General features: G+C 36.5%; 1 protein-coding gene across 4 annotated transcripts in view; it reads right to left on the bottom strand.

Moving 5' to 3' along the window:
- The window catches only part of tiam1a (TIAM Rac1 associated GEF 1a), a 234,798-nt gene extending 215,860 nt beyond the window's left edge, over window positions 1–18,938 (bottom strand). The window contains exons 1-5 of one of the 4 annotated variants that reach the window (XM_061899333.1): window positions 18,923–18,938; window positions 18,493–18,558; window positions 15,009–15,041; window positions 14,543–14,929; window positions 1,575–1,676 (exon numbers count right to left, since the gene is read on the bottom strand). The gene's annotated coding sequence lies outside the window, so the exon portion shown is untranslated. Of the gene's footprint in view, window positions 1–1,574; window positions 1,677–14,542; window positions 14,930–15,008; window positions 15,042–18,492; window positions 18,588–18,922 lie in introns of those variants that run through there. The other 3 variants (XM_061899334.1, XM_061899336.1, XM_061899335.1) reach the window with 3 other exon arrangements.
- Window positions 18,939–19,539: the final 601 nt, after the last annotated feature.

The following is a 19,539-nucleotide window of genomic DNA, read 5'->3' as shown; positions in this document are numbered from 1 at the left end:
TGAAAACTTTTTGCAACTCAACGCCAAAAAAACGGAAATGCTGATTATCGGTCCTGCTAGACACCGAACTCTATTTAATAATACAACTCTAACATTTGACAACCAAACAATTAAACAAGGCAACACGGTAAAGAATCTGGGTATTATCTTCCACCCAACTCTCTCCTTTGAGGCACACATTAAAAGCGTTACTAAAACGGCCTTCTTTCATCTCCGTAATATCGCAAAAATTCGCTCCATTTTGTCCACTAAAGACGCTGAGATCATTATCCATGCGTTTGTTACGTCTCGATTACTGTAACGTATTATTTTCGGGTCTCCCCATGTCTAGCATTAAAAGATTACAGTTGGTACAAAATGCGGCTGCTAGACTTTTGACAAGAACTAGAAAGTTTGATCACATTACGCCTGTACTGTATATACCTTTATATACATATATACATACATATATACTGTATATACCTTTATATACATATATACATACATATATACCTATACTGTATATACCTTTATATACATATATACATACATATATACCTGTACTGGCTCACCTGCACTGGCTTCCTGTGCACTTAAGATGTGACTTTAAGGTTTTACTACTTACGTATAAAATACTACACGGTCTAGCTCCAGCCTATCTTGCCGATTGTATTGTACCATATGTCCCGGCAAGAAATCTGCGTTCAAAGGACTCCGGCTTATTAGTGATTCCCAAAGCCCAAAAAAAGTCTGCGGGCTATAGAGCGTTTTCCGTTCGGGCTCCAGTACTCTGGAATGCCCTCCCGGTAACAGTTCGAGATGCCACCTCAGTAGAAGCATTTAAGTCTCACCTTAAAACTCATTTGTATACTCTAGCCTTTAAATAGACTCCCTTTTTAGACCAGTTGATCTGCCGTTTCTTTTCTTTTTCTTCTATGTCCCACTCTCCCTTGTGGAGGGGGTCCGGTCCGATCCGGTGGCCATGTACTGCTCGCCTGTGTATCGGCTGGGGACATCTCTGCGCTGCTGATCCGCCTCCGCTTGGGATGGTTTCCTGCTGGCTCCGCTGTGAACGGGACTCTCGCTGCTGTGTTGGATCCGCTTGGACTGGACTCTCGCGACTGTCTTGGATCCATTATGGATTCAACTTTCACAGTATCATGTTAGACCCGCTCGACATCCATTGCTTTCCTCCTCTCCAAGGTTCTCATAGTCATCATTGTCACCGACGTCCCACTGGGTGTGAGTTTTCCTTGCCCTTATGTGGGCCTACCGAGGATGTCGTAGTGGTTTGTGCAGCCCTTTGAGACACTAGTGATTTAGGGCTATATAAGTAAACATTGATTGATTGATTGAAAATGTAAACACAGAGAAACGGGAGAAGAACTATTTTCTGCAGGTTTAGTGTCAGGAAGTTACAGCTGTGCTCTAAAGGGTGAGCACGGCTAAGGTGGTGTACACACCACATTGCTCTGATTCAAATCCAAAAACCTGTCCAGGTGACTTTTCCTCTTTTATCCACAATGTCTTCACTTAGACTTTCTATTCTCACTCCATGCAAAGAATCAACCAAACTTGATAGTTGATACTGTTACCTGATTGGCTGTTAGCGTGATGACTTCCTGTGTTGCTCGGTTACCAGAGGGCAAGTGCCTCTGTTTGTGCAGCCAACCTTGCTTCCATACTTCCGCTTTCTTCTGCCAAACACACAAACACACGACAGGTTTAAAAGAGGGACACACAACCATGCTAAAAGCAACACTATATAAGAAGTAGTGGTCCATGTCTGTGTAAATACAAAGACTTAAATGGAAAAACTATGAAGCCTGGAAAGGAGGAGGGATTTGCTGTGGACTTAGAGAGGAGAGAGAACCCAAACACACTGCCCTCCTCTCTCTGCCTGCCCTACCTTCTCCGCCTCATGACAGCACCTCGACTACCTCTCGTTAGCAGACAGCAAGGTAACTAGGATTTTTTATAAATTATTGTGGCAACATGGTCGCTAACATTTTTGAAAGCACCAAAAGGGACTTTTGTTTAACATTGTGTGAGTGCATGCATTTAATGGGGATTCATTACTCCTTTGTTATGTTTGTTTGATGGATATATAGATATATGAATATGAAATGTATGTATGTACATATATGCATACATATATATATATATATATATATATATATATATATATATATATATATATATATATATATATATATATATGTATATATTTTCACTGTTTTCCTGACACATGAAACGTAACGATTGAGGGGGTGCACTATCCACTTCAGCCGCCAGACGGCAGTAGAGCGTTTAATATCATAAAAAGTGTTTTGTGGTAACTCCGACTATGACCACAGTGTCTGTTGCTACGTAGTGGCGCTTTCCTTCATTTTCAGCATAATGCATTGCAAAATGATTGACCCACCCCCTTCCGCTTACACAAAATCCACCAATATGAATCCCTTCCCTAATGTACACACACACACACGCACACACATATACATATAAATGTGTGTGTATGTATATATATACATACATACATACACACACTCACACACATTGATAGATTATATACATACATACATATGTATATATACATAACATATATATGTATGTATATACACATAAATGTATATATAGTGTGTGTATATATATATACATAAGCATATGTATATACAGTATATATACAAATATATATGTATATATACATAAACATGTATATATATATACACACACATATATATGTGTATATATACACATATATGTATGTATAAATATATACATAGACATACATTCATACATATATATATAAATATATATACACATATATATATAAATATATATACACATTATATATAGATACACACACACATATATGTATGTATATATATATACATACACATACATACATATATATATATATATATATATATACACATTATATATATATAAATATATATACATATTATATATATACATATATATAAATATATATACATATTATATATATATACGTGTGTGTGTGTGTGTGTGTGTGTGTGTGTGTGTGTGTGTGTTAGATTAGGAAAAAAACCCAGAGGCTTTATCATCCCTACAAGCGTGTTTCGCAGGTTTCCCTGGGGATTTTAAACCTGCGAACAGGCTTGTAGGGATGATATAGCCTCTGTGTTTTCTCCTGACCTAACATATATTCCGCTCTACCCCGGTATTGATCACAGTATAACGGATAGACCACACAAACCTCCACTACACACACACACACATTGTAGTGTTTTTCAAATTGTGTATTAGTTTCCTAAAATAGGGACTATTGTTGAGGTTCCTAGCAATTATTCATGTTTACATAGTTTCTTATGGGGAACTCTGGATCTTTATGCAAACTCTGCCATTCAGGAACATGTTCAAGGACCAAGGAACTTCATCAATCCAGGTTCCACTGGACTTGGTCATTCTTAGTTCCTGGTTGAGTCTGTTGATTCATTCCAGCAGTGCTGCCACCTAGCTGGAGGTTTGTGTATCGTTCAAGAAAAAAAACAACGCCAATGCTGGAAGTGCCCTTGCCTCTCAGGGCCCCCCCGACACCTCCCCCAAGGGGGTCCGCCCCAACATTTAGGAAAGGCCTGCTTTATAATACAGATGTAAACGTAAAAATGTTTGTTATTTTAGTTGCTATTAAAAAGTCGACCATCAGTTGAACAACAAAATGACTCAAAGCTGCGTTGTCGCCATGAGGGAGCTTTTTCTTCCAGGAAATGCACACACGTCCATGAATAATTGCTTCAACAACACCCGGGAACGGCGGCCCCATATTAAGACACGGAATTCCAGAAGAAAAGAACACGCGTCCTACTTCATTTTCCAATCAGCTGTAAAAATTGACACAATTGTGTCTTTGTGCTCATCCTGGAAATGTCACAGTCAGACTGCAGGGACACAAACTGGACCTTTTTTTTAGTCGCCTCTCTTCGCATGGCTGGATGTGTGGAACCTCAACTTGTCACGTTACAGCAGGGCTTCTCAAAGAGTGGGGCGGGCCCTCCTTATATGTGTGTGGGAGGGGGCGTGAGAGGTATTAGCGGACATCTTCACACATACAGATAAGTACATAAACATTCACTTTGGGGGGGCGTGAGAGGTATCAGCGCAATAGCAGATATCTTGACACATACAGGTAAGTAAATAAACATTCACTTTGGGGGGGCGTGAGAGGTGTTAGCGTAATAGCGTATAGCTTGGCTCATATAGATAAGTAAATAAACATTCATTTCGGGGGTGTGAGAGTTATTAGCGCAATAGCAGATATCTTGACACATACAGATAAGTAAATAAACATTCACTTCAGGGGGGCGTGAGAGGTATTAGAGTGATAACGTATATCTTGACACATACAGGTAAGTAAATAAACATTCACTTTGGGGGGCGTGAAAGGTGTTAGTGTAATAGCGTATAGCCTGGCTCATATAGATAAGTAAATAAACATTCATTTCGGGGGCATGAGAGTTATTAGCGCAATAGCAGATATCTTGACACATACAGATAAGTAAATAAACATTCACTTTGGGGGGGCGTGAGAGGTGTTAGTGCAATAGCGTATAGCTTGGCTCATATAGATAAGTAAATAAACATTCACTTTAAGAGGGTGTGAAAGGTATTAGCGTATATCTTGACACATACAGACAAGTAAATAAACATTCACTTCAGGGGGGCGTGAGAGGTATTAGAGTGATAACGTATATCTTGACACATACAGGTAAGTAAATAAACATTCACTTTGGGGGGCGTGAAAGGTGTTAGTGTAATAGTGTATAGCTTGGCTCATATAGATAAGTAAATAAACATTCATTTCGGGGGCGTGAGAGTTATTAGCGCAATAGCAGATATCTTGACACATACAGATAAGTAAATAAATAATTAACTTTGGGGGGGCGTGAGAGTTTTTAGCGCAATATTGCATATCTTGACACATACAGATAAGTAAATAAACATTCACTTTAAGAGGGTGTGAAAGGCATTAGCGTATATCTTGACACATACAGACAAGTAAATAAACATTCACTTCAGGGGGGCGTGAGAGGTATTAGAGTGATAACGTATATCTTGACACATACAGGTAAGTAAATAAACATTCACTTTGGGGGGCGTGAAAGGTGTTAGTGTAATAGCGTATAGCTGGGCTGATATAGATAAGTAAATAAACATTCATTTCGGGGGCGTGAAAGTTATTAGCGCAATAGCAGATATCTTGACACATACAGATAAGTAAATAAACATTCACTTCAGGGGGGCGTGAGAGGTATTAGAGTGATAAAGTATATCTTGACACATACAGGTAAGTAAATAAACATTCACTTTGGGGGGCGTGAAAGGTGTTACTGTAATAGCGTATAGCTTGGCTCATATAGATAAGTAAATAAACATTCATTTCGGGGGCGTGAGAGTTATTAGCGCAATAGCAGATATCTTGACACATACAGACAAGTAAATAAACATTCACTTCAGGGGGGCGTGAGAGGTATTAGAGTGATAACGTATATCTTGACACATACAGGTAAGTATATAAACATTCACTTTGGGGGGCGTGAAAGGTGTTAGCGTAATAGCGTATAGCTTGGCTCATATAGATAAGTAAATAAACATTCATTTCGGGGGCGTGAGAGTTATTAGCGCAATAGCAGATATTTTGACACATACAGATAAGTAAATAAACATTCACTTCAGGGGGGCGTGAGAGGTATTAGAGTGATAACGTATATCTTGACACATACAGGTAAGTATATAAACATTCACTTTGGGGGGCGTGAAAGGTGTTACTGTAATAGCGTATAGCTTGGCTCATATAGATAAGTAAATAAACATTCATTTCGGGGGCGTGAGAGTTATTAGCGCAATAGCAGATATTTTGACACATACAGATAAGTAAATAAATAATTAACTTTGGGGGGGCGTGAGAGTTTTTAGCGTAATATTGCATATCTTGACACATACAGATAAGTAAATAACCATTCACTTTAAGAGGGTGTGAGAGGTATTAGCGTATATCTTGACACATACAGACAAGTAAATATTCATTTCAGGGGGGCGCGAGAGATATTAGAGTATTAGCGTATATCTTGACACATACAGATAGGTAAATAAACATTCACTTTAAGAGGGTGTGAAAGGTATTAGGGTCTATCTTGACACATACAGATAAGTAAATAAACATTCACTTCAGGGGGGTGTGAGAGGTGTTAGCATAATAGCGTATATCTTGACACGTACATATAAGTAAATAAACATTCACTTCGGGGGGCTTGAGAGGTGTTAAAGTAATAGCATATATATTGACACATACAGATAAGTCGAAAAATATTCACTTCGAGGGTACGTGAGAGGTATTAGCGTAATAACGTATATCTTGACACATAAAGGTAAGTATATAAACATTCACTTTGGGGGGCGTGAAAGGTGTTAGCGTAATAGCGTATAGCTTGGCTCATATAGATAAGTAAATAAACATTCATTTCGGGGGTGTGAGAGTTATTAGCGCAATAGCAGATATCTTGACACATACAGATAAGTAAATAAATAATTAACTTTGGGGGGGCGTGAGAGTTTTTAGCGTAATATTGCATATCTTGACACATACAGATAAGTAAATAAACATTCACTTTAAGAGGGTGTGAGAGGTATTAGCGTATATCTTGACACATACAGACAAGTAAATATTCATTTCAGGGGGGCGCGAGAGATATTAGAGTAATAGCATATATCTTGACACATACAGATAAGTAAATAAACATTCACTTCAGGGGGGTGTGAGAGGTGTTAGCATAATAGCGTATATCTTGACACGTACATATAAGTAAATAAACATTCACTTCAGGAGGGTGTGAGAGGTGTTAGCATAATAGCGTATATCTTGACACGTACATATAAGTAAATAAACATTCACTTCGGGGGGCTTGAGAGGTGTTAAAGTAATAGCATATATATTGACAAATACAGATAAGTCGAAAAATATTCACTTCGAGGGGACGTGAGAGGTATTAGCGTAATAGGGTATATCTTGACATATACAAATAAATAAATATATATTTAACTTTGGGGGGTCGTGAGAAGTATTAGCATAACAGCGTATATCTTGAAACATACAGATAAGTAAATAAAAAAATACTTGGGGGGGGTGTAAGAGGTATTAGCGTAATAGCGTATAGTTTGGTACATACAGGTAAGTAAATAAACATTCACTTCGGGGGGCGTGAGAGGTATTAGCATAATAGCGTATATCTTGACACATACAGCTATGTAAATAAACATTCACTTTGGGGGCGCGTAACAGGTATTAGCATAATAGCGTATATATTGACACATACAGATATAAAAACAAATAAATATTTACTTTGGGGGGGGGCGTGAAAATTTTTTGTCACCTAGAAAAATGTTACTGAGTAGATACCATACAGCTTCTTTAGTCAGTCTTACATAGTGGGCCCGGCCCCTCTGGGAGGGGGCAGTGAGGTGTCGAGGTAAAGGGGGCATGAGAGGCAAAGACGTAATAGTATATTTAGTGTTATTAAATAACTATCTTGACATATACAGATAAAAAAATTAAACAATAACACTTGAGGCGGGGTGTGAAAAAATTCTGTCCCTTAGAAAAATTTGACTGTGAATAAGTTTCAAATAGCCCCTTTAATGCAGTACTTCTTAAATAGTGGGGGCGTGAAAGGTATTAGCAAAATATTAGCACAATAGCGCATATCTTGACACATACAGATAAGTAAATAAATATTCACTTCAGGGGGGGCGTGAGAGGTACTAGTGTAAAGTTCGGCACATACTGATAAGTAAATAAACATTGACTTCAGGAGGGCGTGAAGGGTGTTAGCGACATAGCGTATATCTTGGCACATACAGATAAGTAAATACATATTCACTTCAGGGGGGGCGTGAGAGGTGTTAGCAAAATAGCGTATATCTTGGCACATACAGATAAGTAAATACATATTCACTTCAGGGGGGGCGTGAGAGGTATTAGTGTAAAGTTCGGCACATACTGATAAGTAAATAAACATTGACTTCAGGGGGGCGTGAGAGGTGTTAGCAAAATAGCGTATATCTTGGCACATACAGATAAGTAAATACATATTCACTTCAGGGGGGGCGTGAGAGGTACTAGTGTAAAGTTCGGCACATACTGATAAGTAAATAAACATTGACTTCAGGGGGGCGTGAGAGGTGTTAGCAAAATAGCGTATATCTTGGCACATACAGATAAGTAAATAAATATTCACTTCAGGGGGGGCGTGAGAGGTATTAGTGTAAAGTTCGGCACATACTGATAAGTAAATAAACATTGACTTCAGGGGGGCGTGAGAGGTGTTAGCAAAATAGCGTATATCTTGGCACATACTGATAAGTAAATAAACATTGACTTCAGGGGGACGTGAGAGGTGTTAGCGACATAGCGTATATCTTGGCACATACTGATAAGTAAATAAACATTGACTTCAGGGGGGCGTGAGAGGTGTTAGCGACATAGCGTATATCTTGGCACATACAGATAAGTAAATAAATAATCACTTCAGGGGGGCGTGAGAGGTGTTAGTGACATAGCGTATATCTTGGCACATACAGATAAGTAAATACATATTCACTTCAGGGGGGGCGTGAGAGGTACTAGTGTATATCTTGACGCGTACAGATAGGTAAATAAACATTCACTTCAGGGGGGGCGTGAGATGTATTACCGTAATAAATATTCACTTCACCTATTCAGTCACCTAGAAAAATGTAACTTTGAGTATTTTCCATACAGCAGTGAGGCAGTAGCATAATTAGTCTTAAAAATAACTAAGGGTACTATGCTAACATGCAAACAATAGCATGCTTACAGTTGATTATTAATTAAATACTAAATTATACGACTGTTAAATTATCTTTAAAAAAATCCAGTTAATATGCTAAAAGTACAAAAATATATTCCTCCGAGGTGTGTACCCGAAAAGAAGCAGTAAGTTGAATGATGCAGACACGTTTGTTACTGGATGTTTTCTAGAGTTAAGGTATATGTGTTCATGTAGCACACTTTTAAAACAGCCACTACTGCCCCAAAGTCTTGTACTTGTTAAAAACAGGAAAGGAAAATATAACAAAAAAATAATACAAATCATAATGAGTACGGAACATTCTATAAATAAAACACAGCTAAACAAACCATCCATCCATCCATTTTCTACCACTTGTCCCTTTTTGGGGTCGTGGGGGGTGCTGGAAAACCAATGAATTAAATAATACAAGTAAATACAGTAAGTACTACACCTACACAACACAATTAGCACTATAAATAAAATAAGGGATGTCCATAAAAAAGTATTTTTTAAAGTATAAATAAAAACATTTAAGAAATAATATAGATAAATAAATATGTATAATAAAACACGCTTCTGCCTTGGAGACTTAGTATGTGTACGTAATATATAAATATAAGGATTTCATACTTGTTTATGTCTAAAAATGTGCTCTTTTACACGGCAATATTGTGTAATGATTATTAGGTATGTCCAGCTTGTGTGCTTAGCTGTTGTGTAGCTGCTCGCTCCAAGCAGCCTGGTATGTAAACACGCTGCGGGACTGCCAGTATCGGACATTTTACATGCGAGCCCGTCTTGTCCGATATCCAATCAGGATTGAATACAAAGTCTCCCTACTAACATGGTAATGCCCTCCTCTACCTCAAAGAACTGCTCACCCCCGCCACTCCCAGTTTGTGGAACACTCTACCTGACCACCTGAGGGCACCACAGACTGTGGATGCTTTAAAAAAAGGCTTAAAAACACTTCTTTAAAAAAAAAAAAAAACTTTTTGTAGTTTTATGCATGCTACTTCTGGCTATTATGACACGACACCTCCGCTCCTGACAGGCAAACCACCCCCAAGTCCTCCACACGACACCTCCGCTCCGGACAGGCTAACCTCCTCCAACCTCAGAAGACAAAGCTCCGAACAATGGGAGACCAGGCTTTCTGCTCCGCCGCTCCCAGTCTGTGGAACGCTCTCCCTGACCACCTGAGGGCACCACAGACTGTGGATGCTTTAAAAAAAAGGCTTAAAAATCCTTCTTTTTTAAAAACCATTTTTGTATATTTATGCGTGCTAGTTCTGGCTATTAGGACACGACACCCCCGCTCCAGACAGGCTAACCACCCCCAAGTCCTCCACACGACACCTCCGCTCTGGACAGGCTAACCTCCTCCAACCTCAGAAGACAAAGCTCCGAACAATGGGAGACCAGGCTTTCTGCTCCGCCGCTCCCAGTCTGTGAAACGTTCTCCCTGACCACCTGAGGGCACCACAGACTGTGGATGCTTTAAAAAAAGGCTTAAAATCTCTTCTTTTTTAAAAAGCATTTTTGTATATTTATGCGTGCTAGTTCTGGCTATTAGGACACGACACCCCCGCTCCAGACAGGCTAACCTCCAACCTCCGAGGACAAAGCTCCGAACAATGGGAGACCAGGCTTTCTGCTCCGCCGCTCCCAGTCTGTGAAACGTTCTCCCTGACCACCTGAGGGCACCACAGACTGTGGATGCTTTAAAAAAAGGCTTAAAATCTCTTCTTTTTTAAAAAGCATTTTTGTATATTTATGCATGCTAGTTCTGGCTATTAGGACACGACACCCCCGCTCCAGACAGGCTAACCTCCAACCTCCGAGGACAAAGCTCCGAACAATGGAAGACCGAGCTTTCTGCTCCGCCGCTCCAAGTCTGTGGAACGCTCTCCCTGACCACCTAAGGGCACCACAGACGGTGGATGCTTTTAAAAAAAGGCTTAAAAAACCCTTCTTTTAAAAAAAGCCTTTTTGTAGATTTATGCGTGCTATTAGGCTGTTGTAGTTTTTATTTATATTTATTTTATTTCTTTTTTTTTTAATACACTGTAGCACATTGAGGTTGTTTGCTCATTTTAAAGTGTTTTTTACAAATAAAATCCATTATTATTATTATTATTATTATTCGGTGACTCGGTGAACTACCCGGGTAGCGCCAAATCTATTTGTGGCGGTCCACATTTATTGGTGGCGGACCTCCATGCACACATAAAGCATCGTTGTGGATGTAAAGCACATGGCGATACATAACATGTGCAGAAATAGAAGTGATGATGAATAAAAGATGTGTGGAGTGAGTGGGGAGAGAAGGATGAGTGTGGGAACACAAAAGAAGACTTGACACTGCAGCGTCACATGTCACACACGCGCGACACAATGGACAGACAATGGAAACCGGCGCTCGGGAGAGGAACGGCTGATAAAATAATGTGCAAACACCGCTTCCTGTCTTCATTTTCCTCACCGCTTCCTCCTTTGTGTAACAACTGTTGGCTAATATTTGCTTTGGAAACACGGGGGGGTTCCATTTACATAACCAAACTCTACAGGGAGAAGCCTGAGAAAGATGACTCACGGGAACAAAGACGCATGGCTGAGGAAGCAGATCACAGCGGGGAAATAACGTAGAAAATGGAACCCGCGAGCAGCGTTGAGAGGGGCCCTGGTGCCAGCGGTCATGCGGTGGCAGCTCACCCTAATGCCTCGACCGAACGTAGGAAATCTCACAAAAATTAGAGCGGGGAGTCAACTTCTGCGGCAGCTAACTACTGTGTCAGGTGCAAGCGGAGCGGTGCGAGTGGTAATACGAGAGAGAGAAGGTGCGAATCTGGTAACAAATGGAGGAAGAAGAAATAATTCCCAAGAAAAACAGCAGTCTGGTGATCGCTTGGCTTCAAGCGGAAAGATGTTGAACAGACAACAGTAATATGTCAAGTACGCGGCAAAAACGCACTGCTAATTTGTAGCATTATTTGAAAAGTCACCTGCTACACAATGAAGAGTGCGTGTCAACATCTGCGGCCGATGCCACACCAACAAAATGCCCTAGCAACCTTTTCCAGATCAACAGCGTATGAAAAATCTAGTCAACAACATTAGGAGATAACGTCCGCAGGAACCTACCACATTGCGAAGGGCATACACTATTTGATTTCCTATTGTGAAGCCCATTTTTATTTGACATTTATTGAATTATCTTGTGTGACATCATGCACAAAAGTGCACTTTATTATTTTTTTAACTATTGTAGGGGCGTTCTGTACAAAAGGTGCACTTTAATTTAATATTGTTTTGATATGTCCTCTTGGTGACATCATGCACAAAAGTGCACTCACAGTTTGTTTTAAAATGTCTCTGACAATCTTGCACTTTCTGTTTTAAAAATGACATGAATGTTTGTGCCACTGCTTAATAACTGTTTCATAAATACACTTTTGGACAATTGACTTAATTTGGATTTCTTCTATGCATGAAAGTTTAAAAGTAGCATATATTAATGCCGTATGGACAAGAATGTTTTAATGTAGACACATAGAATCATCATACTGCTGTGATTATATGCATCAAGTGTTCATTCAAGGCTAAGGCAAAATGTTGAGAGATATATCGTGTATCATGATATGGCCTAAAAGTATCAAGATATTAATAAAAGAACATATCGTCCAACCCTAATATGTATATACATACATACATATATATGTATATATATATACATACATATACATATATATGTATAAATATACATACATATACATATATACCTACATGTATACATACATATACATATATACATACATATATATACACACATATATATACATGCATACATATATGCATACATAAATGTACATATTGATACACACATATAGATACACACATATAGATATATAATCTAAAGAAATATAATATATACAACATAAATATTGAGATATATATCGTGACATGGGCTAAAAAGATCGAGATATTAATAAAAGGCCATCTCGCCCAGTCCTAATATGTATATACATACATACATATTTATACATACATACCTGTATATATATACACATATATGTATATATATGCGTACATATATATATACATACATATATATATATATATCTGTATATATATATATGTATACATATATATATATACAGATATATATATATATATATACACATATAAATATATAAAGTATATACACATATAAATATATAAAGATATACACATTTATATATATATATATATATATGTGTGTATATATATATATATGTGTGTATGTATATATATATATATATATATATATATATATATATATATATATATATATATGGGCTTCACGGTGGCAGAGGGGTTAGTGCGTCTGCCTCACAATACAAAGGTCCTGCAGTCCTGGGTTCAAATCCAGGCTCGTGATCTTTCTGTGTGGAGTTTGCATGTTCTCCCCGTGAATGCGTGGGTTCCCTCCGGGTACTCCGGCTTCCTCCCACTTCCAAAGACATGCACCTGGGGATAGGCCCCTCCCACCTCCAAAGACATGCACCTGGGGATAGGCCCCTCCCACCTCCAAAGACATGCACCTGGGGATAGGTTGATTGGCAACACTAAATGGTCCCTAGTGTGTGAATGTTGTCTGTCTATCTGTGTTGGCCCTGCGATGAGGTAGCGACTTGTCCAGGGTGTACCCCGCCTTCCGCCCGATTGTAGCTGAGATAGGCGCCAGCGCCCCCCGCGACCCCGAAAGGGAATAAGCGGTAGAAAATGGATGGATGGATATATACTGTATACACACACACATATATATCATATATATATATATACATATATCATATATATATATATATACATATATATATATATATATATATATATATATACATATATATATATATATATATATATATGATATATGTGTGTGTGTGTATACAGTATATATATATATATATATATACATACACACATATATATATACACACATATATATATAAATGTGTATATCTTTATATATTTATATGTGTATATACTTTATATATTTATATGTGTATGTATATATATATATATATATATATATATATATATATATATATATATATATATATATATATATATATTCCCACAAATGATAACGAACCATGTACAAAAATGAATAAAGTTGGTAAATCGAGTTTACAAAGTTGCATTATCACTGGAGGACAAGGACTAGCTGAACATGCTACACAGCACACAGTCACACTGTAAGAGGTTATGCTAACCGCTAAGCTCGAGCTCTTGACTGTAAGAGATGGGCGGATCAATACAAATATCTACGGTATATAATAAAAATGTAAATTGTTGATCAATACTTAAAATAATGAAAAAAATACTTTGTCATTTTTGTTTATTGTTTACACATTCAGGACACAAGTACTTTAGGGTACTTTAAGGGCAAAGAGCAAATATATAAAACTAAAAAGAGATATGATCCAATATCACAACAGGAAATGAGGCAATATGTTACTGCGTACCTCATGTCATGAAAAGCAGATAGTAAATATATATATATTTATTGTTATTATATGGCAGTACAGTGCAGACTGCTGAGTATTGATTTTAGGCCCAAGTTGGATGACAAATCTGCCTAGCAACAGGAGCATACACACAGCAGCTTTTAACATCTTGATGAACATTCCACCAAAAGTTGAGCACGCTCGACACATTTTTGGACTCACTTGACTGATTCCCGGAGCATCTTGGGAATGTCACGTGAGTCGTCCCAGCGCCGAGATCCAGCATCTTGAAGTGGGGGGGGGACAACAGAGGGCCCCAGGTCAAAGTTCAGGCCACGCAAGCTGCGATGCCTTTGAAGGCAAAAGAGAGGTTTTGAGGCACAAAAGAGGAGCAAAGGTGGTCAGATTTAAGAAGCCGAGCTCCACTTTCCCATGAGACACAGCTTAGGGGTCAGGGGTCAGGGGTCGTGTCACAGGGGTCATGTAATTAGTCTGTCTGGCAGGATGCCATCTCCTGGAAAACATCGGCTGCTTCTAATGGAGGCTTGGAAGCACTTTAGAGAGGTCAGTGTACAGCTTGTGCAGCGACACATGCCAAAGGGCCACACACTGAAAAATAAATGTATGCGGGGGCCAGTTTGATATTTTACATTTTGAAAACCAATACAATATGAAGATTTTTTTTTACCTTTAGGTCTCTTCTCAAGTTCGGTCCTGGGACCTAAAAGGGTTTTAAAATAAGTCACATTTACAATACTTTCAACAAGAAATATTTCAAGGTGAAGTAATTGGAGCCTTAAATAGGCAAATAATTATTTTTTTGTTTTGTGTTATTAAAAAAAATGTCACTAAAATTATTTGGGTATGTATATATATATATATATTGTATACTCATAAAATAATTAAAAATAAGTCACCAATGTTTGCATTTTTACTTTCAACGCTTACATTTCTAGATCAATTTCAGATCTATCTGTTGATTAAAAGTTTGTATTATTTTGTTCATGTTTTGGTTTTAAAAACCCACACAAAATATGCAATATTTTCCTCAAATATTATTTTAAAGTGGAATATTCGTTGTGAAGTAATTGGAGCCTTTAATGTGTCGATAATTCATAACAACAATGATTTTGATTCATTATTTTTTCTTTTAAAAATGACAGTTCTAAAGGAAAAAAACAGCCTGTATGGCAGTTTTGTGTTATTAAGAGTCAACTTTGCAACTTTTTCTCGTTACATTTCACCTGTTTGCTCTTTTATTACACTTCTTTATGGAGTTGGGGTTTTTTTAATAGTATTTTTAGAAATAAAAAATGTTGTTGCGATCCAAACTTTGGACACCCCTGCTCAGAATCATAATCACCTTTATTGTCATTATGCAGGGTAACGAGATTGAGATTATACAAGCTGTACACTGACTACTCTAAAGTACATCCACACTTTCTTCCTGTAGGTTTGTCAACATGCTCATGCCAATATGCTGGTGTAGTAATTGTAATTCAATTATATATTTGTATAATTATTACAAATAAAATACATAATAAATACATAATATTTAAATTAAATAAACAAATAAATAAAATTAAAAGGTTAGAAAAAATTAACATAAATAAAAATAAAATTAATAATAAATACATAAACACTGATTTTTTATTTTATGTGTATATGTATATTAAAAATATCAGTCTGTATTTGAATGAATCCAAATCCCGAGCAATATTAATCAGTAAATCCCAGGTGTGACGGGACGCCCTCTAAAATGCGGCCCAGCTGGTTCCACAGCAAAACTTTCACAATAAAGCAGCTGAGTTCCAGCCTCGCCGCCCGCGTGTGTGCAAGCGGGTGAGGAATATCTGGCAGCGGCGCCACTTTTGCCGGTATCTCTCTGAAATGTGACGTGCGCGCAGCCAATGTGAAATAATGCAACCTTTCACCTGTTGTAACTGCACCTCTGCCGCGAGACTTACGGTAAAAAGTAGCAAAAAAAATTCCTGGCCACAATCCAAGGCGGAAAATTGGGTCAGAAGAATTATTTCTAACAGCCGATAATGGAAAATAATTTAACATTCCTTTATACAATGTTATCATCAATAACATTATATATATATATATTGTAACTGAGGGTTTTATATAAGTCGCCTATACTTTATAAAACTACAAAAATAACAGGCTCTAATGTTACACAAAAAACACGTTATTTCGTTTTTTGTTTTTTTTTACAATTACAAACAGTAAGTCAAACAACAATATAAAACATTATAAAACATTATGAAAACAGTACAAAACAGCGCCAGGGGGTTGTACATTCAAAATAACAAAAATAGAATACAAACAAATATATATATAATGCAGAAAGTGAAAAGCCATAGGCTCATTCAGATTCATTAAACAACTTAAATTTGGAACACGTTTTAAAGTCAATACTTTTTTTTTTTTTTTAAAGGTTTATTTATAAATTTCAACAATTACAAACAGTAAGTCAAACAACAACATAAAACATTATAAAATATTATGAAAACAGTACAAAACAGCGCCAGGGGGTTGTAAGTTCAAAAATAATAAAAATAGAATACAAATATATATATATATATATAATAAACAAAATGCAAAGCCGTAGGCTTATTCAGATTCATTATAACTTAAATTTGGAACAAAGTATCATCGTTTTCACAGCTTTTTTGTTGTTAGAGGTAGAGAGTGTTTTGTAATTGTTGAAATTTATAAATAAACCTTTGAAAAAAAAAAACAGGAACTTAAAGGCTTTTTTATATATATATATATATATATATATATATATATATATAAATAGTCTGATCTTGAATGAGATTGTGCTGAAAATGTTCATTTTCCTGAAGGAACTCTCCTGAAGGAATAAATAAAGTACTATCCATCTATCTAAATAATATAATATTAATTATAATAATATATATAAAAAATATGTGTGTGTACATATATATGTATATATACACACACATATGTTTATATATACATATGCATATATATAGATATACACTGTATATGTATGTATAATATATATGTGTATATACACATATGTATATATGTATATGTTTATATTTGTATATATATACATATACACTGTATATGTATGTATAATTATGTATATATGCATGTATAAATATGTTATTTATACTCCACTGAATATATATATATATATACAGATATATATATGCGTTCATACGTATATACATATGCATATATATAAATATACACACATATTCATATGTATATATATAAACATTTATTTATGTATATATAAATATACACATATATACATTAGTATATATATATAATACATATGTATATAAAGTTAAACAAGCAATACATACATATATATGTGTATGTGTGTGTGTGTGTGTGTGTAACTTTTATATATGTATGTATATATTTTTTGTGTGTGTTTTTTTATATATACAATTTATTAACTACTCTTAAATCTCTCGATCACCTTCACATCTATCAGTTGAAATCAATATTTTTTTTTCTGTTTTATGCCCATTTTGTCTAAAAAAAATATATATATATCCTCGTTTTTCTTGGCGGACGCACAAAATATGCAATATTTTCCCCCAAAAAACATTTCAAAGTGAAATATTTGATGTGAATTAATCTGAGTCTTACATAGGTCAATAAACCATAACAACAATGATTTTGATTCATTATTATTTCGTGAGCAATGAGTTTTACTTATTTTTTTGGCCACCACAAGTCTCTCGGAAACGCTACACAAATATATATATATATATATATATATATATATATTTTTTTTTTTTTTTTAAAGCTACAAAATTAAAATCAGAGAATATTTATTTAGACAAAATATTTTGAGGAAATGTATCATTATGACCAAATAAAGTCAGTATTTTTTTTCAACGATTATTACAATTTGATATTTAATTTATGCTTTTTTTCCCCAATATGCGATATTACCTTATTGACTTTTGCGTTTCGGCCTATACAGGGATTTAACCCTTTAAAACGACCAATTTATTAAATTTTTTACAGTATATCCTCAAAAAATAGAATAGTTTTCCTCAGTTCATACAAAAATGTACTTTGTTCTGCATGTTTTATTTTATTTTAAATACTTTTGTCCCTCCTCCATATTTGGTCATTGTTTCCTTTGGAGTGTTTTGACACAATTTGTGACTGACCTGTGGATGTTCTGTCCAAAAAACCCTCGCCCAGGGAGATCAGAGGCACGGAGTTCCAGACCATTGCTGCTGAAAAAAAGGGGACAAGAATGAGAGAGCAACACAGGACGAGCACGAGAGGAAGTGTGTGTGAGTGTGTGTGAGTGTGTGTGTGTGTGTGTGTGTGTGTGTGTGTGTGTGTGTGGTAAACAACGCAGGGCCACAGCTGCTCACTTTAATAACAGGCCAGAAAGAAGCTTGGATCCAATTCCAGCATCCAAACCCTCCAATCATAAAATGATATTTATATTTCAGTAGCTCAGCTGCGTGTGACATGTTCATCAAATGTTTCATGTGCGCGCAACCGCGTTTAATAATTCACGGGGAATAATCGTCATCAATATTTGAGTATGTGGACTTACCGCCTCGCTCACTTTTCAGAAGAGCTTACTTTTGGATGAAGATGACAAAGAGTGAGTGGGAATGTTGGGATGATGATGATGATGATGATGATGATGATGAAGCTGGTTGCCAGGTGAGGCTCGACGTCACCACCTGGTGGACAATACCGAGCAGTGCAGCACATGTTAGAATGGCGGCGAATGTTTTTTTTTAATAAAACGTTTTAAAACTACAATAGAAGTTGTCACTCTTACACGGAGAAACTATACAATTTAAAAAAATTAAAAAATAGGATTTCTTTGATACATTTACTTCCGAAGTAACGACAGTTCATTGAACCTTTTAGTAATTAAAAAAAAAAAAGTTTTATATTAAAACAGCTCCTCAGAGAAGGCAGTCCGAACAGTTAAAAATACAGTAGACATAAATACACAAATTATTGTATTATATAAATGACGCGTAATTGTAGAATTCAGTTTGGTTTTGTCTTCCCACCATTGCTAATGCTAGCATCGGCGCTAGCTCGCTTAGCAAATGCTACTTCCGGTATGAATGATTACGCAGTAAAAAAAATACGTCGATTAATTTTGACCATAAAATGTTGAATATGATGTAACTTATTTTTATGGACTTGCCTCTTTGTGGTGTTAAATTCCTGTTATAAGC

The sequence above is a fragment of the Nerophis ophidion genome, linkage group LG04 (genome assembly GCF_033978795.1).
Source record: "Nerophis ophidion isolate RoL-2023_Sa linkage group LG04, RoL_Noph_v1.0, whole genome shotgun sequence".
NCBI classification, from domain to species: domain Eukaryota; kingdom Metazoa; phylum Chordata; class Actinopteri; order Syngnathiformes; family Syngnathidae; genus Nerophis; species Nerophis ophidion.
Note: the sequence above shows the minus strand (reverse complement) of the source record. Positions and strands in the feature narration are given on the sequence as shown.